Below are 25061 nucleotides of genomic sequence, written 5' to 3' on the forward strand. Positions count from 1 at the left end.
GAAAATTAATGACCTGAGGAAGGTATTTACAAATTAAGAAAAATACTAACATAAGAAAACGACACAACCGAAGTAATAAAAAGAGAAAAAAATACCGAAAAGGGCACCCAAAAATAAATAGAAACCAACAATATTTTTGAGAAAAATAATTAAAAAAAGATTAAAAAAAAACAGAGAAGAAAAATGAATCGAGAACTAGTGACTCATTTAGTAGAGAAAAAAAAGCAAGAAAAGGGAAAATAAACAAACAGTCTATGAGAAAGTAGCTCTTGGATACAATCATCCTGAAGAAAAACAAAAAAACAACAAACAAACAAAAAAAACAAGTAGATTCAGTCAGCGAGAGACCTTATCATTTTTATTGGAGTCCCGTCACTAGGCTTCGTCAATATTTGACCCCGATCAGACCGAGCAATCCGCTGACCGAATTTGTCTTTCACCGCATTCAGAATATCTCGTCTCTGCTTTGTCAGAGACTCAACAACAAAAATACCACTAGAGGCCAACTTGGCTTTGGTCTTGAACACTTTACAAGCAACGCTATTGCTCGAAAACTTCACTATTATCGGAGCGATCCTTGGAGCAGATGGAACCGCCTGAGTTGAATCAGTTGTAAAAGTATTAGTCAGTCTAAGTCTCAACACATTTACACAAGTCAACCAACAATATTTTTGAGAAAAATAATTCAAAAAAGATTAAAAAAAAACAGAGAAGAAAAATGAATCGAGAACTAGTGACTCATTTAGTAGAGAAAAAAAGCAAGCAAAGGGAAAATAAACAAACAATCTTTGAGAAAGTAGCTCTTGGATACAATCATCTTGAAGAAAAACAAAAAAACAACAAACAAACAAAAAAACCAAGTAGATACAGTCAGCGAGAGACCTTATCATTTTTATTGGAGTCCCGTCACTAGGCTTTGTCAATATTTGACCCCGATCAGACCGAGCAATCCGCTGACCGAATTTGTCTTTCACCGCACTCAGAATATCTCGTCTCTGCTTTGTCAGAGACTCAACAACAAAAATACCACTAGAGGCCAACTTAGCTTTGGCCTTAAACACTTTACAAGCAACGCTATTGCTCGAAAACTTCACTATTATCGGAGCGATCCTTGGAGCAGATGGAACCGCCTGAGTTGAATCAGTTCTAAAGCATTATTCTGTCTAAGTCTATACACATTCACGACCTCAGTTGTACTAATTTCAGGCAAAGACATCTTCTGATTAGCAGTTAGCAACACAGCAGAACGAGTGTCAACACCAGTTTTCTGCCTAACATCGTGAAAAACAAGGCTGTCTAGTAGTGATTCTTGTTCATAACTATCCAACTTATTCTCAAGCCTGTTCAGTATGTCCTCTAAATTTTCATGTTCGTTACTCAGTCCCTTTAGCGACTTTTCGATTTTGCTGAAACTTGGGGTTAAATTCAATCGTGAAGAGCATTATAAATTTGACTAGCAATAAGCTCAGTCTATTCCTTAAGAGATTTTGAGGTAGCCAGTTTTTCCGAAAGTTTTTTAGTTATACTCTCCGTCTGGCCGTTTTTGGTTTTATCCAGATCAGCTTGGGTAGCTACAAGTTGCTGTTGTATCGGGCTAATTCTGCTAGATAATGTTAATCCTGGGGCATTTGCTTTGCTTTTATCATTACCTCTCAGCGCAAGGTATGTTTTTGACAGTCTTTTGTAAATATGAGGCGCAGTAGCAAGCTCTTCAAAAGAATTTTGTGAAGCAGGAGCAGACAAATTATCAGTGGTAGAATCATAAACTTGGAGATTTGCATCCACGTGGCAAAATTCATCAAGCCATCCATAGAAAAATGTCGTATAAACTGACTTACCTCGTGTATCTTTACCAGCTTTGATTATTCTTACTGGCCAGAGGGGATGATCCTTGAACTTCGCAACAGCAAGATCAAGCTGTTTAACAGCCATGATTATTGGTAGTAAGATAAAAAAAAGCAGAAGACTTATCTTTACGTGAGGGCTGAGCCTCACGAGAGCATCCATGATCTAATGATCCAAACAAAATATTCCAAATAAACATTGAAAAAGTCCAGTGCCAGCCAGCTAATGTATAAACCAAAATAGGTATTCACTCGATTATTACGTCACAGCAAGGGTGAAATGAAAATAGGTATTGCCTTGGGGGTTTTTTCCACGGAGGCGGGGGGGGGGGGGGATAAACACCAGCCACCATTCACAATTGGGTGTTGAATGATTATTACAGCATGTCAGTAGTAAAAGCCTTTCGTATCCAAGGGGATCATCTAATAAGGAAGATAACTGGACTCAAGCCTAAAAAGCACTCTTTATTCCGAACTTAGATATAAAAATAGTCTATGACGATAACGGAAGACTAAGCCAAGAGATAATATGACATAAATTCTATTTTTAATAAGCTTTCCTTTAGATTCAAGTTTATAAGTGAAACGGTTGTCTGTAATAATGTAACAGTTCAATTTTAATTACTGAACACTAATCACTTGAGATTATAGAGAATCAGGATAAAGTTAGCCAATTCTACACGGTAAGTTTATTTGATAAATAATCAATTAAAATATTTTGGACCTGGTGCATTATACGGAGACTTCTAAAAAGTCAAGTTTGGTTAATGCTAATGAAATAAAATAAAATAGGATGAATACATAATAGTTTTTTTTATTAACTTGGTTACATTATGTTAACTATTGTTTTTTTAGACTTCTAAAAAGTCAAGTTTGGTTAATACTAATGAAATAAAATAAAATAGGATGAATACATAATAGTTTTTTTTTTATTAACTTGTTTACATTATGTTAAATATTGTTTTTTAGACTTCTAAAAGGTCAAGTTTGGTTAATGCTAATGAAATAAAATAAAATAGGATGAATATATAATAGTTTATAAACAAATTTGGGCTATATATTTGCACGATAGGTGTGGGAGGTAAAGCATAGCATGTATTAAATACCTAACGTAACCTAACCTAACCTAGGTACCTTTTTCCCTCTTAACCCCCCCCCCCCCAAAAAAAAAAAACAACAACAAAAAACAAAAAAAATACATCGTAACCTAGGTACCTTTTTTTTAATCATATTAATTTGTTGGGCCTAGGCTATCCTAGCTAACAATAAAAATGGTGCTTGATTTAAATTTTAATTCCAAATATGGTAAAATTCTGTAAGAGGTTTCTAGTTTTCTTAAAAAATAGCGGATGTTGGCCTAAAATAAACTCTGGAAAGAATCTAAGGCTTAAAATAGCTTAATTGTAATTTAGCCTATATGCTGGGAGTGTGCTATCAAGCTTTTGTATCTACATATTCCTTGTTTCTAGAGCTTATAACATTTTGAAGGCTATATGATAGGTCTCTAGCCTACCTAGCTATCCAAATTTGACAATTTATCCCCCTTGATTCTGGGTTTTAGCCTTCTCTATTATCCATTGGCCCTGTTTTTCTAGAAACACAATTTCAATTATATATAATACATGAAAGAAGTCAAGTTTGGTTAATGCTAATGAAATGAAATAAAATAGAATGAATATATATTAGTTTATAAACAAATTTGGGCTATATATTTGCACATTAGGGGTGGGAGGTAAAGCATAGCATATATTAAATACCTAACGTAACCGAACCTAACTTAGGCACCTTTTTCCCTATTAAACCCCCTCTTTCCCCTAAAAAACAAAAAAAACAACGTAACCTGGGTGCCTTTTTCTTTTATCATATTAATTAGTTGGGCATAGGCTAGCCTAGCTAACAATGAAAATAATGTTCGATGCAAATTTGAATTCATAATATGGTAAAATTCTATAAGGGGTTTCTAGTTTTCTTGAAAAATAGCTGATGCTGGCCAAAAAGAAGCTCTGGAAAGAATCTAAGGCCTAAAATAGCTTAATTGTAAGTTAGCCTATATGCTGGGAGTGTGTTATCAAGCTTTTATATCTACATATCCCTTGTTTCTAGAGCTTATAACATTTTGAAGGCAATATGATGGGTCTGTAGCCTACCTAGCTATCTAAATTTCACAATTTATCCCCTTTAATTCTGGGTTTTAGCCTTCTCTGTTTTTCATGAGCCCGGGTTTTTAGAAGCACAATTTCTATAAAATCTAAGGGACTTTATGCTATATTATGGCTTTTTGGTGCCATTCTGTTCTATAGGCTTTTCTGAAGGAAACACGGTGCTTATGCATTATATATAACACATGAAAGAAGTCAAGTTTGGTTAATGCTAATAAAATTAAATAAAATAGAATGAAAATATAATAGTTTTGAAATAAATTTTGAAAGTAAAGAGCTGCTACATTAAATCAAAGACGAGCACAAATAAAGTCGACTAATTTTTCAAGCACAATTATCTGTGAACTTACTTCTAATGATATATTTCTTAGAGTGAGAGAAACTTTTTCCACAAGGATGTTTTTCAACTAAAAGTGAAGAGCTACTACATTAAATCAAAGATGAGCTGAAATAAAGTCGAATAATTGTTCAAGTGCAAATTTTCTATAAACTTTCTTCTAATGATATATTTGTTTGAGTGGCAAAAACTTATTTTTCCACAAAGGATTTTTTTCCACTAAAAGTAAAGAGCTGCTACATTAAATAAAAGATGAACAGAAATAAAGCCGAATAATTGTTCTAGTGCAAATTTTCTCTAAACTTACTTCTAATGATATATTTGTTAGAGTGGCAAAAGCTTTGTTTCCACAAAGGATTTTTTCAACTAGAAGTAAAGAGCTGCTACATTAAATCAAAGGTGAGAAGAAATAAAGTTGAATAATTTTTCAAACGCAAATTTTCTGTAAACTTACTTTTAAAGATATATTTGTTAGAGTGGCAGAAACTTTTTTTCCATAAAGGATGTTTTTCAACCAAATGCAAAGATTTGCAACATTAAATCAATGATGAGCTTCTTTCACTCTAACAAAGCTTCTTTCACTCTAACAAATATATCAATAGAATGTAAGTTTACAAAAAAATTACGCTTGAACAATTATTCGTTTTTATTTCGGCTCATCTTTGATTTAGTGTAGCAGCTCTTTACTTTTTGTTGAAAAATATCCTATACACAAAAAATAAGTTTCTGCCACTCTAAAAAATATATCATTAGAAGTAAGTTCACAGAAGATTTGCGCTTTAACAATTATTCGACTTTATTTTTTTTTCGCTTGAAAATTTGCGCTTGAAAAATTATTCGAATTTATTTCCGCTCATCTTTGATTTAATATAGCAGCTCTTTACTTTTAGTTGAAAATATCCTTTATGGAAAAAAAAGTTTCTGCTACTGTAACAAATATATCATTAGCAGTAAGTTCACAGAAAATTTGCGCTTTAACAATTATTCGACTTTATTTCTGCTCATCTTTGAGTTTTAATATAGCAACTCTTTACTTTTAGTTGAAAAAAATCTTTTAAGGAAAAAAAATTCTGCCACTCTAACAAATATATCATTAGAAATAAGCTATAGAAAATTTGCGCTTGGATAATTATTCGACTTCATTTCTGTTCGCCATTGATTTAATGTATCAACTCTTTACTTTAAGTTGAAAAATATTCTTTCTTCAAAAAAAAAATTCTGCCACTCTAACAAATATATCATTAGAGGTAAGTTAAAGAAAATTTGCGCTTGAACAATTATTTGACTTTATTTCTGCTGATTATTGATTTAATCTAGCAACTCTTTACTTTTAGTTGAAAAACATTCTTTGTTCTCAAAAAAAGTTTCTAACACTCTAACAAATATATCATTAGAAGTAGGCTTACAGAAAATTTGCGTTTTAACAATTATTCGACTTTTTTGTGGAAAAAAAGTTACTGCCACTCTAAAAAATATAACATTTGATGTGCAAATATATAGCCCAAATTTGTTTCTAAACTATTATATTTTCATCCTATTTTATTTCATTTCATTTCATTAGCATTAACCAGAATTGACTTCTTAAGTGATTGTATATAATGCGTAAGTACAGTGTTTTCTTCAGAAAAGTTTATGGAACAGAATGGCATGAAAAAGCCATAATATAGAATAAAATCCTGTAGATTTTATAGAAATTGTGTTTTTAAGAACCAGGGCCAATGAAAAACAGAGAAGGCTAAAACCCTGAATTAAGGGGAGATAAATTGTCAAATTTAGAGAGCTAGGTAAGCTACAGACCCATCATATAGACTCCAAATTGTTATAAGCTCTAGAAACAAGGGATATGTCGATATAAAAACTTAATTACACACTCCCAGCATATAGGCTAACTTACAATTAAGCTATTTTAGGCCCTAGATTCCTTCCAGAGTTTCTTTATGGCCCACTTCAGCTATTTTTCGAGAAAACTAGAAACTCCTTTATAGAATTTTACCATATCTGAAATTAAAATTTGCATTAAGCATCATTTTCATTGTTAGCTAGGCTAGCCTAGGCCCAACAAATTAATATGATTAAAGAAAAAGGTACCTAGGTTACGTTGTTGTTGTTTTTTTTGGGGGGGGGGGCTTAAGAGGGAAAAAGTACCTAGGTTAGGTTTTGTTACGTTGGGTATTTAATATATGCTATGCTTTACCTCCTAACCCTAATGTGCAAATATTTGTTTATAAACTATTATATATTCATCCTGTTTTATTTCATTTCATTAGCATCAACCAAACTTAACTTTTTCGTGTGTTGTATATAATACATAAGTACCGTGTTTCCTTCAGAAAAGCCTTTAGAACAGAATGGCATCAAAAAGCCATAATATAGCATAAAGTCCTGTAGATTTATAGAAATTGTGTTTCTAAAACTCAGGGCAAAAGAAAAACAGAGAAGGCTGAAACCCAGAATTAAGGGGGATAAATTGTCAAATTTAGATATCTAGGTAGGCTACAGACCTGTCATATAGCTTTCAAAATGTTATAAGCTCTAGAAACAAGGGATATGTAGATATAAAAGCTTGATAAGACACTCCCAGCATATAGGCTAACTTACAATTAAATTATTTCAGGCTCTAGATTCTTTCCAGAGTTTCTTTTAAGCCAACATCAGCTATTTTTCAAAAAAAACTAGAAACCCCTTACAGAATTTTACCATATTTGGAATTAAAATTTGCGTCAAGCACCATTTTCATTGTTAGCTAGGCTAGACTAGGCCCAACAAATAAATATGATCAAAGAAAAAGCTACCTAGGTTACGTTGTTCTTTTTTTTTTTTTGGGGGGGGGGCTTAAGAAAAAATATACCTAGGTTAGGTTCCGTTAGGTATTAAATGTATGCTATGCTTTACCTCCCAACCCTAATATTTAAATATATAGCACAAATTTGTTTCTAAACTATTATATGTTCATCCTATTTTATTTTGTTTCATTAGCATTAACCAAACTTGACTTTCTAGAAGTCTCCGTATAATGCACCAGTTCCAAAATATTTTAATTGATTATTTATAAAATAAACTTACAGTGTAGAATTGGTTAACTTCATCCTGATTCTCCATGATGTCAAGTAGTTATTGTTTTGTAATTAAAATTGATCTGTTACATTACTACAGATGTACATTTCACTCATACACTTGAATCTAAGGAAACTTTGTTAAAAATTGATTTTCTGTCACATTATCTCTAAGAATTGTAAGAACCCATAACTCCTAAAAAGAGTCAGATCAGAACAATTCATACTGAATCTATTCAAAAATATTTGATTATTACAGCAAGTTCGATTTCTAACAAAGATTTCGACTAAGCTTTTTTTTGTGTTCTTCTAAAACCAATATGGAGCTTTTATTTCCTTCATCAACACCAATTCAGTTTATAAATCCTTGCATGTATAAAAAAAATGGGATTAATCACGTGCAGAATGTTCTCTTGAGATCTAATCACCAAGGAAAAAGTAGTTTCCGCTTTTCTTCTGTTCCACATCCTTTACAGAACCACGTTTATTAATTCTCGGCCTGAAGTTGTTGGCATCTCTTCTAAACGTAATGCCAAGAAGTTGCAAAAAGCGATTCATTCCATTGAGAAGAGACTGTGGTGCTGTTGCTGAGGTATTCTGCGATGGAACACCGTTAAAAACTATAACTCGATCAGCCAAATATGTTGCCATAATAAAATCATGCTCCACAACAAAAGCTGTTTTCGCTGCGTGCAGGATAAACTTTTTAATGACTTTTCCTGCAACAAGACGTTGCTCTGAATCCAGATACGCTGAGGGCTCATCAATTAGATAAACATCTGCGGGTTTTCCCAAGGCAAGGACCAGCGCCAGTCGTTGAAGCTCACCACCAGATAAAAACTGAACATCCCGATCTATAATATCTTTGATTTTCATTGGTTCCATCACGTCCGTGCGGAACTGTGCATCATTAATGACATTCCCAATCTTCTCCCACAATAGCATTCGCACTTTTCCTTTATATTTGGTTTTGAATATCTGTGGCTTATAACTTATTCGCAAATTCAGAACTTGTGTGCTTCCTTGGTCTGGATTTAAGCTACCTGCCAGTAGCCGAATAAGGGTTGTCTTCCCCGTTCCATTTTCTCCAAGTAGCACAATAATCTCGGCATCTCTAAATTCACCCCCTTCAACTTGCAAGGTGAATTCTCCTAAGGTTTTTCTCATGGTAGGATACTCGAAGTGCCGCATACACTTTATCTCTTTTTCTGTTGCGGTCTCTGAAACTTTAAACGTTAAAGCTTCTTCTCGAAAACGTAAATTTTCTGTGGGAATAAAACCGTCCAAAAAGATATTGATCCCTTCCCTGCATGAGTAAGGCATTGTGACTACACCATAAATTCCAGGAGTACCATACAGACAGCAAATATAGTCAGATAGGTAATCTAAAACTGATAAATCGTGCTCTATAACAATGATGTACCTATCGGGGTTCACCATGTTACGAATACAAACGGCTGCATTAAGTCTCTGCTTTACATCTAGGTAACTTGAGGGTTCGTCAAACGCATACACATCGGCCTTTTGAACGCACACTACTGCAATAGCGAAACGCTGAAGTTCACCACCACTAAGATCTTTTATTTGTCTATTTCTAATATACGTCAACTGTAATATATCATGAATGGAAGCTGGATCATTCTCAGGACAGTCGGCTTTTCTATCAAGCATTTCCCCGACAGTCATATGTTGTTTCAATGTTTTGAACAAGGAATCTAGGTACTGTGGTTTGAAAACACACTTAAAATTGTCATCCAATACTTTTGTGAAATAATTCTGTAGCTCACTGCCCCTGAAATGGCTTAGAATATCCGACCACTCAGGAGGAGATGAGAAGCTTCCTAGATTTGGCTTAATCTTTCCCATGAGAATTGTCAATGCGGTAGATTTTCCAATACCATTAGTTCCGACAAGACCAAGAATTACTCCAGGTCTAGGAACTGGAAGTCTATGGAGTTTGAAAGAGTTTTTTGAGAACCGATGTGTAGTATCCGTCTCAAGATTACTCGGTAGGTTAATTATTTGTATGGCTTTAAATGGACATTTTTTAATACAGACACCACATCCAATGCACATTATTTCAGAGATAGAGGATGTTTTATCAGTAGATTGTACTTCAATGCATAATTTCCCAGTTCTATTGACTGGACAAGACTTCTTACATTCCTGTTGACACCGTTTAGGTTTGCATCGTTCAGGGTTGATAATAGCAATTCGAGTTAGTTTATCTGTTTCTTCTGTTTGTCTCCTCCTTTTCGCAATATTCATAATTTATCTGAAACCAACAAAGACAAAATTCAACTTATATTTTTAAAATTTTCATAAAAGCCGGTCTTGAAGGATTTAAAATGATCTCATGCTTCAAAGTTTTAGTTTTCTATTTTAAGGTTTTGAAATTGTTGTAGTCCTTTCTGAAAATATATACAAATATTTTTGCAATTGCCAGTTTTTTGCTCTTTAAGCAATTTAATGTACTTCTCCATACCTGAAAATCTTGAATTTTTCCTCATAAGTGCGACAGGTGTGACAACGTCATTGCATTACTGATGTATATAAGAATGATGTCATTCATTAAATATTTTTTTTCCTGAGATTAAGGCTCTTAACATATTATCTTAAGATTCTGACCTATCTAAATCGTTTTTTACGCCAGAATATACCAGGATGACAATTTTTCCGAAAACAATAATTTCTACTAAACTTCAAATTTTTGGCTTTCTTTTTTAAGGTTTTGGAATTGTTTTAATCCCTTGTCAAAATATAAATAAATATTTTTGCCATTGCCAGTTTTTTGCTCTTTACGCAATTTAATGTTCTTTCATGCTCTATCTTTTCAAAGATATTTGGTTACTAAGAGAGTCCAATTTCTAACAGCAATTTTTGTTAAGCTTAAAAATTTTGGTTTTATTTTCTAAGGTTTTTGAATTTTTGTAATCCTTTGTTAAAATATTTACAAATATTTTCGCAATTACCAGTTTTTTGTACTTTAGGCAATTCATTGTCTTTTCATACTGGGATCAGGGATAGTGGGGGCATTTAAGGTTCAACGCCCATAGAAGATTATTTCAAGCACGTCCATTGCAGATTAACAATGGGAAATTAACATATCGTTGTTGGTTATGTTTGCTGGTTATATTTGTTGGATGTGATTGTTGGTTATGTTTGTTGGTTATGTTTGTTTGTTATGATTGTTGGTTATGGTTGTGGGTTGTTGGTTATGACTGTTGGTTATGTTTGTTGGTTGATGGTTATGTTGTTGGTTATGTTTTTGGCTGTTGGTTATGTTTGTTGGTAATGATTGTTGGTTGTTGATTGTTGGTTTTTGATATGATTGTTGGTTTTGGTTGTTGATTTTGGATATGATTGTTGGTTATGTTTGTTGATCATGTTTGTTGGTTTTGGATATAGTTGTTGGCTATGTTTGTGGGTTATGTTTGATGGTTTTGGATATGGCTGTTGGTTATATTTGTTGGGGTTGTTGGTTGTTGGTCATGTTTGTTGGGTGTGATTGTTGGTTTATGGATATGTTGTTGTTTGCTGGTTGTTGATTGTTGGTTTGGATATGCTTGATAATAAATGGAGTTACTGGCCAATGCCACCCCTGTTTCTATTTCCCCACTAAGTTTTTCTATTAAAAACCTCAGACGGCCATTTTGTAAGAAACCTTGTCTGGACACGCTCCCCAGGTGATAGACTCCCCTAAAGTGTTTTTCTATTAAAAACCTCAAACGGGCATTATAGAACATGTCCAATATTTCCCCTCAGCAACCGCCATTTTTTAACAAATTAGATAAATGGAGCTACCAGCCCCTCAATCCGTCACACCTTTGCAACTTTGTCAATGGTTCTATTAAAGGAAAAACAGCTGGCAAGACTCCCATGACAGACCTCTCAGGACTCCAAAGACGTCAAGACACACCCCGTTTCAAACACTCAGGTCTAATATGCCTTACAAAATTTTATGTAACCTTGCGACAGGAACCCATAGGGGAATCCCCGCTTGTAACGTAACGACAACTCATGCCTTACGTAATGGCGGCACACACTTTATGTAAGGCCAGCACATCTTACGCAATGTCTGCATACATCCCTGTTAGATTATATCCTTTTTGGCATACTATTTTGCGCTCGAAACATTCAACGCTTTTTTTTCTTTAGTTGTTTCTTTTTTTTTCTTTAGTTATTGACCCCACCAGGACTCGAAAGCTCAATTTCCTTCCAATGGATTTGTGCCCTAACCGAGAAGACTAAAAAGTAATTCCTAATATTTTGTCCTACTCATTATTTTCTACAATTAACCTATTGCGCGACTCCTGACATTCCCCATTTTTGGCACACACTACAACGATGTGTTACTGTCAAAATTTGGCAAGGTCTTGGAGACAATCACTCTCTAGGTAGTTTTCATAATTAGAGACTAAGTGGTGCTTAAATTTTGTAAACTCTTTACTCATCAAAAACAATAAATCTTAAAAACACAGACTTTGTAAATAAAGTTTTATTATTTCAAACAAATTTACAAATAATGTTAATAACACAGTAAAAACAGTTAAAAAACACGACAGACAAGAAATAAAAGGGTGAAAAAGGCTTATCGTAATATATGCCAAAGATTCATGTATTATAGAAAGGTGATGGGTTCCGAGCAACTAGTCCCAGAGGAAGGGGCTTGATATTAGATGCAAATTTTTAGGCATTATTGAGGTATTTTTGAGAGCCCTTAATGAAAATACAGCGTTTTCAGACAGGACAATAGGAAAGGAAAAAACAAAACATGAAAAAGCTTACAAAGGCATAAAATATAAACAATGACATGCATAAATTAAACAAGGATGGGAGGAGAGTGTTCCATGCAAGTAGTTCCAGAGTACGGGTGCTCTTGATAATAGAGTTAAATTTGTCTTATATTAAGAGCTTTTTTAACGAAATGCATCTTTTCTTAGACAGAGATGTTAGATTTCACTCCCTCTCTACAGAAAATTCATTTAACGCCGCCCACCTTATCTTTAAGCTCTAGAGTATGCTAGTCCAAGGCAATGCATACCACCCTGGTAAACTATAGATGGCATTCAGCACCCCTCTGACATCACCACATCTTCCCCAAGACATCTTTCAGGCATTTTCTATTAAATATTATGCCTTTAAATTCCGTGATTCAAGTTTTAGCAAGCCAAGCCATATTTATAACCGTGCAACTGAGCCCGTTTAAGTGAATCCTCGTTCAACAGAACCCCCAATTTTTGCCTAAACTCCTTTTGTCTCAGCCCTCGCGCAACTCAGGGGGTAAAAATATTGAACCGCGTAAATGGGAAATTCTCTTTCAAGAAATTATTCTTCCCAAGGTGAATATGCAATCAGGGAAATTACGAAAATACAACGTTTTGAGACAGGACTATGTGAATGGAAAAACAAAACATGAAAAGGCTTTCAAAGTGAAGAAATATAAACAAAAACATGCATAAATTAAAAAAGGATGGAAGGAGAGGGGTCCAAGCAAATAGTTCCAAAGGAGGGCACCCTGTTAATAGAGTTAAATTTATGCTATATAAACAGCTATTTTTAATGAAATGCATCGTTTCTTAGACAGGAATGTCAGATTTCAGTCTCCCTCAGACATCTTCAGACATCTCCATCATTTTTGCTCCGAAAATAAGCTAATGAATCTCATTGAACAGGGTTTTTTACTTGAACACCGAGAAGTCACCCATTTCTTTGCTAGAGAGTGAAACTTCCAACAATTCACCCCGAAATAATACACCATTACTGGTCTTTGGCACCCCCTCTGACATCGCCCCATCTCCCCTTCAGACATCTTTCAGACATTGCTTGCTAAAAATTATGCCTTTAAATCCTGTGATTCAAGTTTTCGCAAGTCAAGCCCATGTTTTTAACCGTACAACTGAGCCCGTTTAACTGAACCATAATTCAACAGAACCCCCTTGTTAAAAAACACGACAAAAAAATAAATGGTGAAAAAGGCTTATCGTAATATATGCAAAAGATTCATATATTATAGAAAGGTGATGGAGTCCAAGCGACTAGTTCCGGAGGAAGGGGCTTCATATTAGATGCAATTCTTTAGGCATTATTGAGGTATTTCTGAAAGCCTTTAACGAAAATACAGCGTCTTGAGACAGGACAATGCGAAAGGAAAAAACAAACATGAAAAGGCTTAAAAAGGCTTAAAATACATGCAATAGCAGCCATAAATTAAAGAAAGATGGGAGTAGAGGGGTCCATGCAAGTAGTTCCAGAGTAGGGGTGTCTTTGATAATAGAGCTAAATTTATGTTATATTAGGAGCTTTTTAGATGAAATGCATCTTTTGTTAGACAGAGACGTTAGATTTCAGTCCCCCTTAACCAAAAATTCATTTAACACCCACCTTATCTTTAAGCTCTAGAGTATACTAGTCCAAGACAATGTATGCCACCCTGGTATACTATGAATGGCATACAGTACCCCTTTGACATCGCCATGTCTCCCCCGAGACATCTTTCATGCATTTCTTATTAAAAATAATGCATTTAAATCCCGTGATTCAAATTTTCGCAACCCAAGCCCATATTTATAACCGTGCAACTGAGCCCGTTTCATTGAACCGTCGTTCAACAGAACCCCCGATTTTTGCATATTCTTCTTTTGTCTCAGCCCTAACGCAACCCAGGGAGTATTTTTCAGCAAAAATATCAAAACGCGCAAAGAAGTTATTCTTCCCATGGCAAATATGCAATTATGAAAAAATGCAAGTTTTTGCAATTACTATGCAATTGCTATCAAGAAAAAACCTGTTACTTCCATGAGACATTTGATATTATTAAGGAAATGTTTGTTAGTATTAAAAGAAAAGATGTTACTTCGAAGAAAAAATTTTCTACTGTTGAGAAAAACTTGCTACTTCTAACAGAAAATTTGTTATCATAAACAAAAAAATTGTTACTTCTAAGAGACATATTTTATCTTTGACGGAAAACTTTCTGTTATTAAACAAAAATTGCTACTATTAAGAAAAACCTGTTACTTCCAAGAGAAATCTGATAGTATTAAGTCAATGTTTTTTAGTATCAAGGAAAAAGTTGTTACTTCGAAGAGAAAATTTTACAGCGTTAAGTAAAACTTGCTACTTCTAACAGAAAACAGGTCGTTTAAAGAATCTAAGTTTTAGTCTTCCTTTACCTCGAAAAAACGCAATTATGGCTTATTGTCAAGAAACATAAAGTCCAAGAAAGGATGGTGCCCGAGGAAAAAAATCATAATCCCAGATGTTCTTACAAATCATGGGGGGGGGGTGGTCATCCTTAAAGACCTAATTTCCAGAACTTTCAACTACGTTGAACAAGATGGCTATCATAAAATTTTGATTGGATGTGTTTGGGGAAAAGGTGGGCGTGAGGGCGGGTTTAGTTGCCATCCAATCACTTTTGACTATTAAAAGAGCACTAATTCTTTGAATTTCCTGTCGAATTAGCCTTTTTTGAAGTTTCTATGACAACACTTTCTTTAAAAACATTATATACCCCCAGGGCACAACCTACAACCCTTGCCCTGAGGGATGTGGGGGAGTGACCTCCTCAAAAACATAGTTTCTATCTGGAAATAAACTACACTGAACAAAATGGCTATCTAATAATTTTGATTGGACGTGTTTGGGGGAAAGGTGGGCGTGAGAGGGGGGTTAGTTGCCTTCCAATAACTTTCGGCTATTAAAAAGGGCACTAGCCCTTTGAATTTCCAATCGAATGAGCCCTTTTTCAAGTTTATACGACAAAAGTTTCAATAAAAACCTTATATGCCACCAGGGCATAACTTATAACCCTTGCCCTGAAGACTGTGGAGGGGTTTTCCTGCTCAAAGGTATAATTTCCTGAACTTTAAATTGTGTGGAAAAAAAGCCAATCTCAAAATTTTGATTGGATGAGTTTGGGGAAATGGTGGGCGTGGAAGGGGTGTTAGTTGCCTTCCAATCACTTTTGACTATTAAAAAGGGCATTAGCAATTTCAATTCCCAGTCGAATGAGCCCTTTTTGAAGTTTTTACGACAACGCATTCTATAAAAACCTTATATGACCCCAAGGACATAACTTACAACCCTTGTCCTGAGGGCTGTGAGTGGGTTGTCATCCTCAAAGACCTAATTTCTAGAACTTTCAACTAAGTTGAACAAAATAGCTATCTTAAAATTTTGATTGGATGTGTTTGGGGAAAACATGGGCGTGAGAGGGGGTTTAGTTGCCCTCCAATCACTTTCGGCTATTAAAAAGGGCACTAGCCCTTTGAATTTCCAATTAAATTAGTCTTTTTTGAAGTTTCTACGACAATGATTTCTATAAAAAACCTTATAAGTCCCCAGGGCATAACTGACACTCCTTGCCCTGAGGAACGTAGTAGGGTATCCTTCTAAAAAACATAATTTCTATCTGGAAATCAACTGCGTTGAACAAAATAGATATTTAAAAATTATGATTAGATATGTTTCGGGAAATTGTGGGCTTGGAAAGGGTGTTAGCTGCCTTTTATTCACTTTCGTCTATTAAAAAGGGCACAAGCCAGTCCGATTTCCAATTGAATGAACCCTTTTAGAAGTTTCTATGACAACTTCTTCGATACGAAGTGCCCTGGTCTAAAGGAAAAAATAATAAACAATACATTGTGCCAACATCGTTCTTATATGCCCCCAAGGCATAACTTAAAACCCTTGCCCTGGGAGTTGTGGGGGAGTGACCTCCTCAAAATATGTTTTTTATCTGGAAATCAACTATGCTGAACAAAATGGCTATCTCAAAATTTTGATTGGATGTGTTTCGAGGACTGATGGACAAGGGGGGGGGGATAGTTTCCCTCCAATCACTTTCGACTATTGAAGAGGGCCCTAGCCAATCCAATTTTCAATCGAATGAGACCTTTTTGAAGTTTCTAAATCCTTCGATACAAAGTGCTCCTGTCTAAAACCAAGAAAAAAAATTAATAAATAATACATTGTGCCAACATCGTTCTTTACTTAGGCAGTGCTATTGCGCTGCCTATGATTACTTACAGATAGTATTTGTTAATGTGAAACATACGGAACAAGTTTCATTAAGTAAAGAGTCTCATTAAACCAAAAATGACCAGAAATAAAGTCAAATAATTTTCAAAGTAAAAACTATGGAGTCTATTAGAAAAACAAACGAAAAGATATGAAATATTTCTTCTATGGAAAAGACTATGTCTTTTAAATTAATTTTTTTTAAAATCCACAAAGCAAGTTTTTCAAAGAATAGTAAAGAGCTTCATTAAGCCAAAAACGAGTAGAAATCAATTCAAATAATTTTCCAAGCGTAGAACTACCACAAATCACCACCAATGAATGAATTAAGCCCTAAACGAACAGAAATTACAATAAATAATTGATTCAAACTCATTATTAATGGCATCATCCTGAAAATTTGCATACTTCGATGATTTGAGATACATACTGGACACACAATTTCTTCTGAAGGTTGGGCTCTATGTCCCCACTCCAGCACCCCAAGTCCCCACCCCATCCCTCCAACCCAATCCCTAAACAAAGAACAAAATGAGGCTGAAATAAATGTGCAGGAACTAGAAGGTGATTTTCGTAATTAGATTATACAAAATGGTCGGCATACAAACCCAAACGAGAAGAAGAAGACAAGTGAATTTTCGGTACACGATGGAAAAATTTATACATTGATTCTGAATTTTTTCTGAAGAAGGGAAAAAGCTATCCCTCAGTTCTGAGTTTTCCTAAGGAACAAAGAGTTCCACTTTAGTTCTGAATTTCTCAAAGTAAGTGAAGAATGAAAATAAAGAAGCTCCACTTCTGTTCTGAATTTTAAAAGAAGAAAAAAAAGTTCAACTTCCCTTCTCGATATTTCCAGGTAAGTGAAAAAATGCTAAGGTTTATTCTGAATTTTTTAAGAATAAAAAAATTAAAAAGTTCCTTTTCTGTTCTGAATTTTAAAAGAAGGAAAAAATTCATCTTCTCTTCTGGATTTTTCCAGGGAAGTGAAAAAATACTAAGGTTTGATTCGGAAATTTTCGAGAGAATAGTAATAGTTCCAATTCAATTCTGAATTTTCTAAAAAAAAAGCAAAAGAATTCTCACTTCACTTCTGAATTTTATCAGTGAAGAGAAAGAAGGCTCACTTCACATCTGAATTTTCAGTAGAACATGGAAAAATTTATGCTTCGACTCTGAATTTTTTCCGAGGAAGGGGGGAAAAATCGTTCAGTTCTGAGTTTTAATAAAGAAGAAAGAGTTCTACTTTATATATGAGTTTTTTCAATAAAGTGAAGAACGAAAATAAACAAGTTCCACATCTGTTATGAATTTTTTAAAGAAGAAAAAATTCATCTTCTCTTCTGGATTTTTCCATGAAACTGAAAATCTGCTGAGGTTTGATTCTGAATTTTTTTCAGAGAAGAGAAAAATGTAAAACTTTCTTATTATTTTTTCTTAGGTACTCTATCATCATTAAAAACATTCGGAATTTATCAACTCCTTCAGTTTATTGTAGTCAAACATTCTAAACGTTCATTTTGCAAACGTATCCTAAAAATAATGGAAACATAAGAAAGCAATGAATAAAACATTTTATTTGAATAACGACATGTAGAAAATTAACATAAGAATATGGTACATACAATATTATACATTATTGATATCTTAAATAACTTTGGACATTTTGAATCTACTTTTTTACATGGCTTAGAATGACATGAAATATGCGTAAAACCATAAAAATCACATTTAATATTTTCAAAATAAAAAATGAGAATGATTTAGATGTGATTTTATTATTGTTAGTCGTGATTTTATTACTAGGAAAATAGTGTTTGTAGTGACAATTATCTTTTTTCTGACTTGGAATTTTTTGGATTTAGAAAATCATTCAACTTTTTTTCTTTCTTTTTATTTATGCGGCTGTATTAGTTGTACTATAAACCTGCTCATCGACACTACATAGTTTATTATATATTTTCAAATAGTATTATTATACATTGGAAGAATACACACATGCATCATATTTTAAGAAAATGAGGATGGTATTCGTATGTCCTGACATTGATTGCTAAGTTGCTACTCTTGGTCCAAGACCAAAGGTTTATGGCATGGACTATTAAAAAGATCATTCATCAGTAACGATCTATGGTCTTGGCACTTGGTTTGCAAAGATGTGGGAACGTCTTAGCTGAAGCCTTATTACCACAACCAGGACATTTTACAACTTTTTCTTACATGTCTTAAAATGACATGAAATATGCTTGCGGCTATACCAGAGGTACTCTATGGCTGCTTATCGACACTATACGGCCACCTCGTCGGTACTCTATGGTTAATCGTCAAAAATACAGGGTTTATTCTATGTTTTTGATCATTATTGATTGTGCACTGGAAGGATAAACACATCAGTCTTATTTTAAAAAAAGTAAAGATGAAGTTTTTCGAGACATTATGTCTACATGATAGAGTTCTCGTAGTATTGAATTCTGACAGGCATACTGCATACTGCTGCATCAACATAATAAAACATATCATGTCCCAGGGTCAGAATTTTTACCTCTGTAAAAATAATGTGGTAATAGACAGTAAACTCATCGCTAAAATAAAAAGGGAATTGGTAGATAATATCAAAATGGAAATTAATGACTATTCTAAGAAAAGAAAAGTATCGATGAATATTTCTGGTATCATTGACAGTTTACCATCAGATACTGTCAATGAAGACAAAAATACCAATGATGAAATGTATGATGCGATTGTAGCCGATACCAGGTTAAAAGTCATATGTGACACCGAAATGGAATATTTGCCCTGCCACGAGAAAACATTATGAAGAAACCGCAAGAAAAATAAAAAGGGCTTTGAAAGACAATATCACAGAGGAATATAAAGATGAATTGATGAGAAAAAAAAGCATCAGCAAACGTTACTGATACTGTCATAGGTTTACCAACAGATGAAGTCCATGAAATCGGTATTATCGACAGTGAAAAGTATGACGAGGTTGTTAAAAGTTGTGTATAACCCCAAAATAGAAATAAATGCCATTTGGAGAAAAAACATGAAGTATTTTATGAGTAGAATTAAGGTGTTCATTTTTTATGATGATATTCATCATTTAATTATTTCAATAAAAATAATTTATTGCATTACTTCGTCTTTGATTCCATTATTTTTAGGGTACGATATCAACTCCAGAGGAAAGTCAGAACTGAAGTGTAGCTTTTTGTTATTTTCTTTGGTGAGTCTCAGAACTGGAGTATATCTTAAAAAAAATTCAGAATCGAAGTGTAACTTTTTTCTCTTCTATTGAAAAATTCAGAAGAGAAGTTGAACGTTTCTCCACTTCTTAGAGAAAACTCAGAATTAAAATGGAATTTTTTCTCTTCTACGGAAAAATTCAGAACAGAACTGTGACCTATGCAAAAACAATGTCATAATAGACAATAAAACCAGTAGTAAATTAAAAAGAGAACTAGCAAACATTATCAGTACAATCAACAATATCGATTATCAACCGTAGATTATCGGAGGGGTGGCTGCGTAAGAGAAAAGCCAAAAATAACTTTCAGTGAATCTTACATTTAAAAGTCTATATGGTGACACGTTCGTATGTATGAAGTCTGTCAAATCGGTTTTATAAACACCAAAATGTGTGACAAGGTTGTTAAAAGTTGTGTATACCCCCAAAATGGGAATATGTGACATCTGAAGAAAAACATGCAGTATTTTATGACTAGATTCAAGGTTTTTATTTTTATATGATGATATTCATCATGTAATTTATTTCAATAAATAAATTTTATTGCATTACTTCGTCTTTGTTTTCATTATTTTTAGGGTACGATATCAGCTCCAGAGAAAATTCACAACTGAAGGGTAGCCTTTTATCTTCTTTGGCGAATCTCAGAACTGGAATTTGGTGGCCGGCGTTTAACCCCCCCCCTCCCACCCCCTCGACAAATACCTCCCCCGAAAATAGCCCCCCGGGAAATACTCCCCGTGGAAAATACCCCACCGGAAAATACCCCCCAGAAAACACCCCCCACGGAAAATACCCCCTGCGGAAAATACCTCCCCCCCATGGAAAATACCCTCCTGAAAATACCCCCCCCCCAGAAAATATCCCTACGCTGAAAATACCCCTCTAAGCTCAGCCCCACATTCTGAGAAAATTTAAATTTTTCACAGATTTTTCAAATTTTTGGGTCACTTGCCAGAGACTCTAGGAGGGTGGAAGTCCCCAAATATTGTCCCAAATTCCTTTCTCAATTTAGGACTTGTTCGCGGATGCCCATCGTCTCAAATCACTTTCCCAATAGTATCTATTTATTGCCTCAGCTCAGTTCAGTAATCTGAGCAAATTTCAACTTTTTACAGTTTTGGGTCATTTGCCTGAGACTCTGAGCTGGCGGGCGCTTCGAGATATTGTCCTAAATTCCTCTCTCGCCTTAGAACTTATTCACGGATACCTAAAGCAGTGAATGGTTAGACTGTTTTCCTAGCGGTAACCATGTGTTTTGCGGATGGTTAGCGCTTGAGCAACGATCTAACCATTCACTACCTAAACCTTCTGTTAACCACTGCTGAGATGATAGAAGAATTTGGGATAATTTTTTGGGGCGCTCACCTGCCCAGAGTCTTTGGAAAGTGACACAAAACTTAAAAAATTTGTGAAAAATTGAAATTTGCTCAGATTGCGGAGCCAAGCTTAGGCAATGCATAGGTACTATTTGGAAGATGATTTGAGACTGACTAGGCAAAGAGAAGCACGATAAAGGGGTAGAATTATAAAACGCAAAAATTGGGCTTGTATAATGTAAGCGCAAATGTGGGCTAGATTGGGACCCCGTGTGAAAACGAAAAAATATTGTTGATATAGGCCTATATGTAGTACATGGTTACCGCCTAAGCATTGGTCCAACCATTCACGACTATAAGCATACATGATTTTAAGTAGTGGGCATGGGCTAGATTATGATCCCATGTGAAAATGAATAAAGTTCACAAATTTTTCAAGTTTTGGGTCACTTGCCCGAGACTCTGGGCAGGTGGACGCCCCAAAAAATTGTCCCAAATTCTTCTCTCACCTTGGCAATGGTTAACAGAAGCTTTAGGTAGTGAATGGTTAGACTCTTGCTCAAGTGCTAACCATCCGCCACACACACAGCAACAATATATTCATTTTCACATGGGGTCCCAATCTAGCCCATGTCCATCGCTTAGCATTCAAGCTTCTCTCTTCAGGATAGGTGGGGCGGGGGTGCCCGGCGTCTCCAATCACCTTCCAAATATTATCTATTCATTGCCTCAGCTCAGTCCAGGAATCTGAGAAATTTCATTTTTCACTATTTTCAATGCATAGTGACCCCCTCATATAAAGTGTATGGATTATCATCAGGGTTCAGGATGCAAATTTTTAATTAATTATTAGACGAAAATTGGTCATTTTTTAGCGTTCAGTGTTCAGATTGGAGCGTTAGGGTCTGAATATCTGGGCTTTATTTTTCAAGGTCTGAATGCTAAGCAATGGACGTGGGCTAGATTGGGACCCCATGTGAAAATGAAAAAAATATTGTTGGTATGTGTGTAGCGCATGCATGGTTACCGCTAAGGAAACAGTCTAACTGTTCACGGCTTTAGGCATCCGTGAATAAGTTCTTAGGCAAGAGAGGAATTTAAGCCCAAATTTTGGAGGAGCTCACCTGCCCAGAGTCTCAGCCAAGTGACCCAAAACTTGAAAAAGTTGAAATTTGCTCAGATTACTCAACTGAGCTGAGACAATGACTAGATACTATTGGGAAAGTGATTGGAGACGGTGGGCATCTGTGAACAAGTGCTAAATTGACTGAGGAATCTGGGACAATATTTGGGGGCTCCCACCCGGCCAGAGTCTCTGGCCGGTGACCCAAAAATTTGTGAAAAATTTAAATTTTCTCAGACTATAGGGCTGAACTTAGAGGGGTATTTTCCAAGGGGGGGGGGGGAGGGGTTCGGGGGGGGGGGGGTATTTTACGCAGTGGATATTTTCTGGGGGTATTTTCAGGGGGGTATTTTCGGTGGGGGGGGGTTCTGTGTGGGAGGGTAATTTCCGGGGTGTATTTTCCGCGGGGAATATTTTCCGAGTTTCCGGGGGGGCATTTGCCGGGGGTTATTAACCTCGAATACCCCGAAGTGAAAATGTTTTTAGTTTTATCAAGGAGACACACTTGTGCCTCTTTAAAGAGGTGACCCACCACAATGCTAAGTGATTTCCGGTCCTAGCGGTAGCAGAGAGACGGCGGGGACTGCATTTTGTAGCCTAAGCTCAAACTAAGAAATATGCAGAATTTCACCCCCCGCCGACTTTATCTTCATGGGGGAAAGTGGGCCAGAAGTTTCGACCCTCCCGCCACAGCCCCACTTTAACGTTGTCTGATCCGATGAAATTTAGAAAATAAGCTTTCCTAGGGCCTGGGAGCTTATCCTCAAAATTTCAGCTCAATCCGATCATTCCTTCCATGTTTTCCAAAAACCAAATATAACCACTTAATGTTCATCAATTTTTTTTTTTATCACCCACGCCGACAGGCTACAGTTGGCAACAGATCCGGGTGAATGAGGACTCATTCGAACTGGAATTCGACCTGTTAGGGCCTTTTGATATTTTCAGACCGAAAAAATTATCCCCCGAATTTACATTTACGAAAAACCTCGTTTTCCCATAAGGGGGGGGGTGTTTTCCACGGGGATATTTTCTGCGAGGAGGGGGGTATTTTCCACAGGGAGTACCCATGACAGTATCAGTAACGTTTGCTGATGCTTTTTTTTCTCATCAATTCATCTTTATATTTCTTGGTGTTATTGCCTGTCAAAGCTCTTTTTATTTTAATTGCGGTTTCTTCATAATGTTTTCTCGTGGCAGGGCACATATTCCATTTCGGTGTCACATATGAATTTTAATCTGGTATCAGCTACAATCTCATCATACATTTCATCATTAGTATTTTTGTCTTCATTGACAGTATCTGATGGTAAACTGTCGATGATACCAGAAATATTCATCGATGCTTTTTTTTTCTTAGAATAGTCCTTAATTTCCATGTTGATATTATCTACCAATTCCCTTTTTATTTTAGCGATGATTTCACTGTCTATTACCACATTATTTTTACAGAGGTAAAAATTCTGACCCTGAGACATGATATGTTTTATTACGTTGATGCAGCAGTATTCAGTATGCCTGTCAGCATTTAATGCTACGAGAACTCTATCATGTAGACATAATGTCTCGAAAAACTTCATCTTTACTTTTTTTTAAATAAGACTGATGTGTTTATCCTTACGGTGCACAATCAATAATGATCAAAAACATAGAATAAACTCTGGATTTTCGACGATTAACCATAGAGTACCGGTGAGGTGGCCTTATAGTGTCGATAAGCAGCCATAGAGTACCTTTGGTATAGCCGCAAGCATATTTCATGTCATTTTAAGACATATAAAACAAATTCGTAAAATATCCTGGTTGTGGTAATAAGGCTTCAGCTAAGACGTTCCCACATCTTTGCAAACCAAGTGCCAAGACCATAGATCGTTACTGATGAATGATCTTTTTAATAGTCCATGCCATAAACCTTTGGTCTTGGACCAAGAGTAGTAACATAGCAATCAATGTCAGGACAAACGAATACCATCCTCATTTTTTTAAAATATGATGCATGTGTGTATTCTTCAAATGTATAATAATACTATTTGAAAATATATAATAAACTATGTAGTGTCGATGAGCAGGATTATAGTAAAACTAATACAGCCGCATAAATAAAAAAAAAAAAGTCTAATAATTTTCCAAGTACAAAAAATTCAAAATCAAAAAAAAGATAATTGTCACTACAAACACTAGTTTCCTAATAATAAAATCACGACTGACAATAATAAAAACACATCTAAATCATTCTCATTTTTTATTTTGAAAATATTAAATATGATTTTTATGGTTTTAAGCATATTTCATGTCCTTCTAAGACATGTAAAAAAGTAGATTCAAAATGTCCAAAGTTATTTAAGATATCAATAATGTATAATATTGTATGTAACATATTCATATGTTAATTTTCTACACGTCGTAATTAAAATAAAATGTTTTATTCATTGCTTTCTTATGTTTCAATTATTTTTAGGATACGCTAGGAAGTCGAACGTTTAGAATGTTTGACTACAATAAACTGAAGGAGTTGATAAATTCCGAATGTTTTAGATGCTGAAAGAGTACCTAAGATAAAATAATAAGAAAGTTTTACATTTTTCCCTTCTCTGGAAAAAATTCAGAATCAAACCTCAGCAGATTTTCAGTTCCATGGAAAAATCCAGAAGAGAAAATGAATTTTTTCTTCTTTAAAAAATTCATAACAGAAGTGGAACTTTTTTATTTTCGTTCTTCACTTCATTGAGAAAACTCATATATAAGTAGAACTCTTTCTTCTTTATGAAGACTCAGAACTGAAGGATATTTTTTTCCCCCTTCTTCGGAAAAAATTCAGAGTCGAAGCATAAATTTTTCCATGTTCTACTGAAAATTCAGATGTGAAGTGAGCCTTCTTTCTCTTCACTGATCAAATTCAGAAGTGAAGTGAGAATTCTTTTGCTTTTTTGAGAAAATTCAGAATTGAATTGGAACCAT

The 25061-nt window shown here is 34.9% G+C and overlaps 1 protein-coding gene and 1 pseudogene across 1 annotated transcript in view; one reads left to right on the top strand and one right to left on the bottom strand.

The window, feature by feature from the left end:
• Positions 1-25061, top strand: part of LOC148956083 (mitochondrial import receptor subunit TOM70-like) — a 390465-nt gene that overhangs the window by 219541 nt on the left and 145863 nt on the right. The gene's annotated exons all lie outside the window — the stretch shown is intronic.
• LOC148956086 (ATP-binding cassette sub-family E member 1 pseudogene) overlaps positions 7814-25061 on the bottom strand; it is a 56630-nt pseudogene continuing 39382 nt past the window's right edge.

The sequence above is a fragment of the Artemia sp. Qi Xiang Cuo genome, chromosome 1 (genome assembly GCF_049724085.1).
Source record: "Artemia sp. Qi Xiang Cuo chromosome 1, ASM4972408v1, whole genome shotgun sequence".
NCBI lineage: Eukaryota > Metazoa > Arthropoda > Branchiopoda > Anostraca > Artemiidae > Artemia > Artemia sp. Qi Xiang Cuo.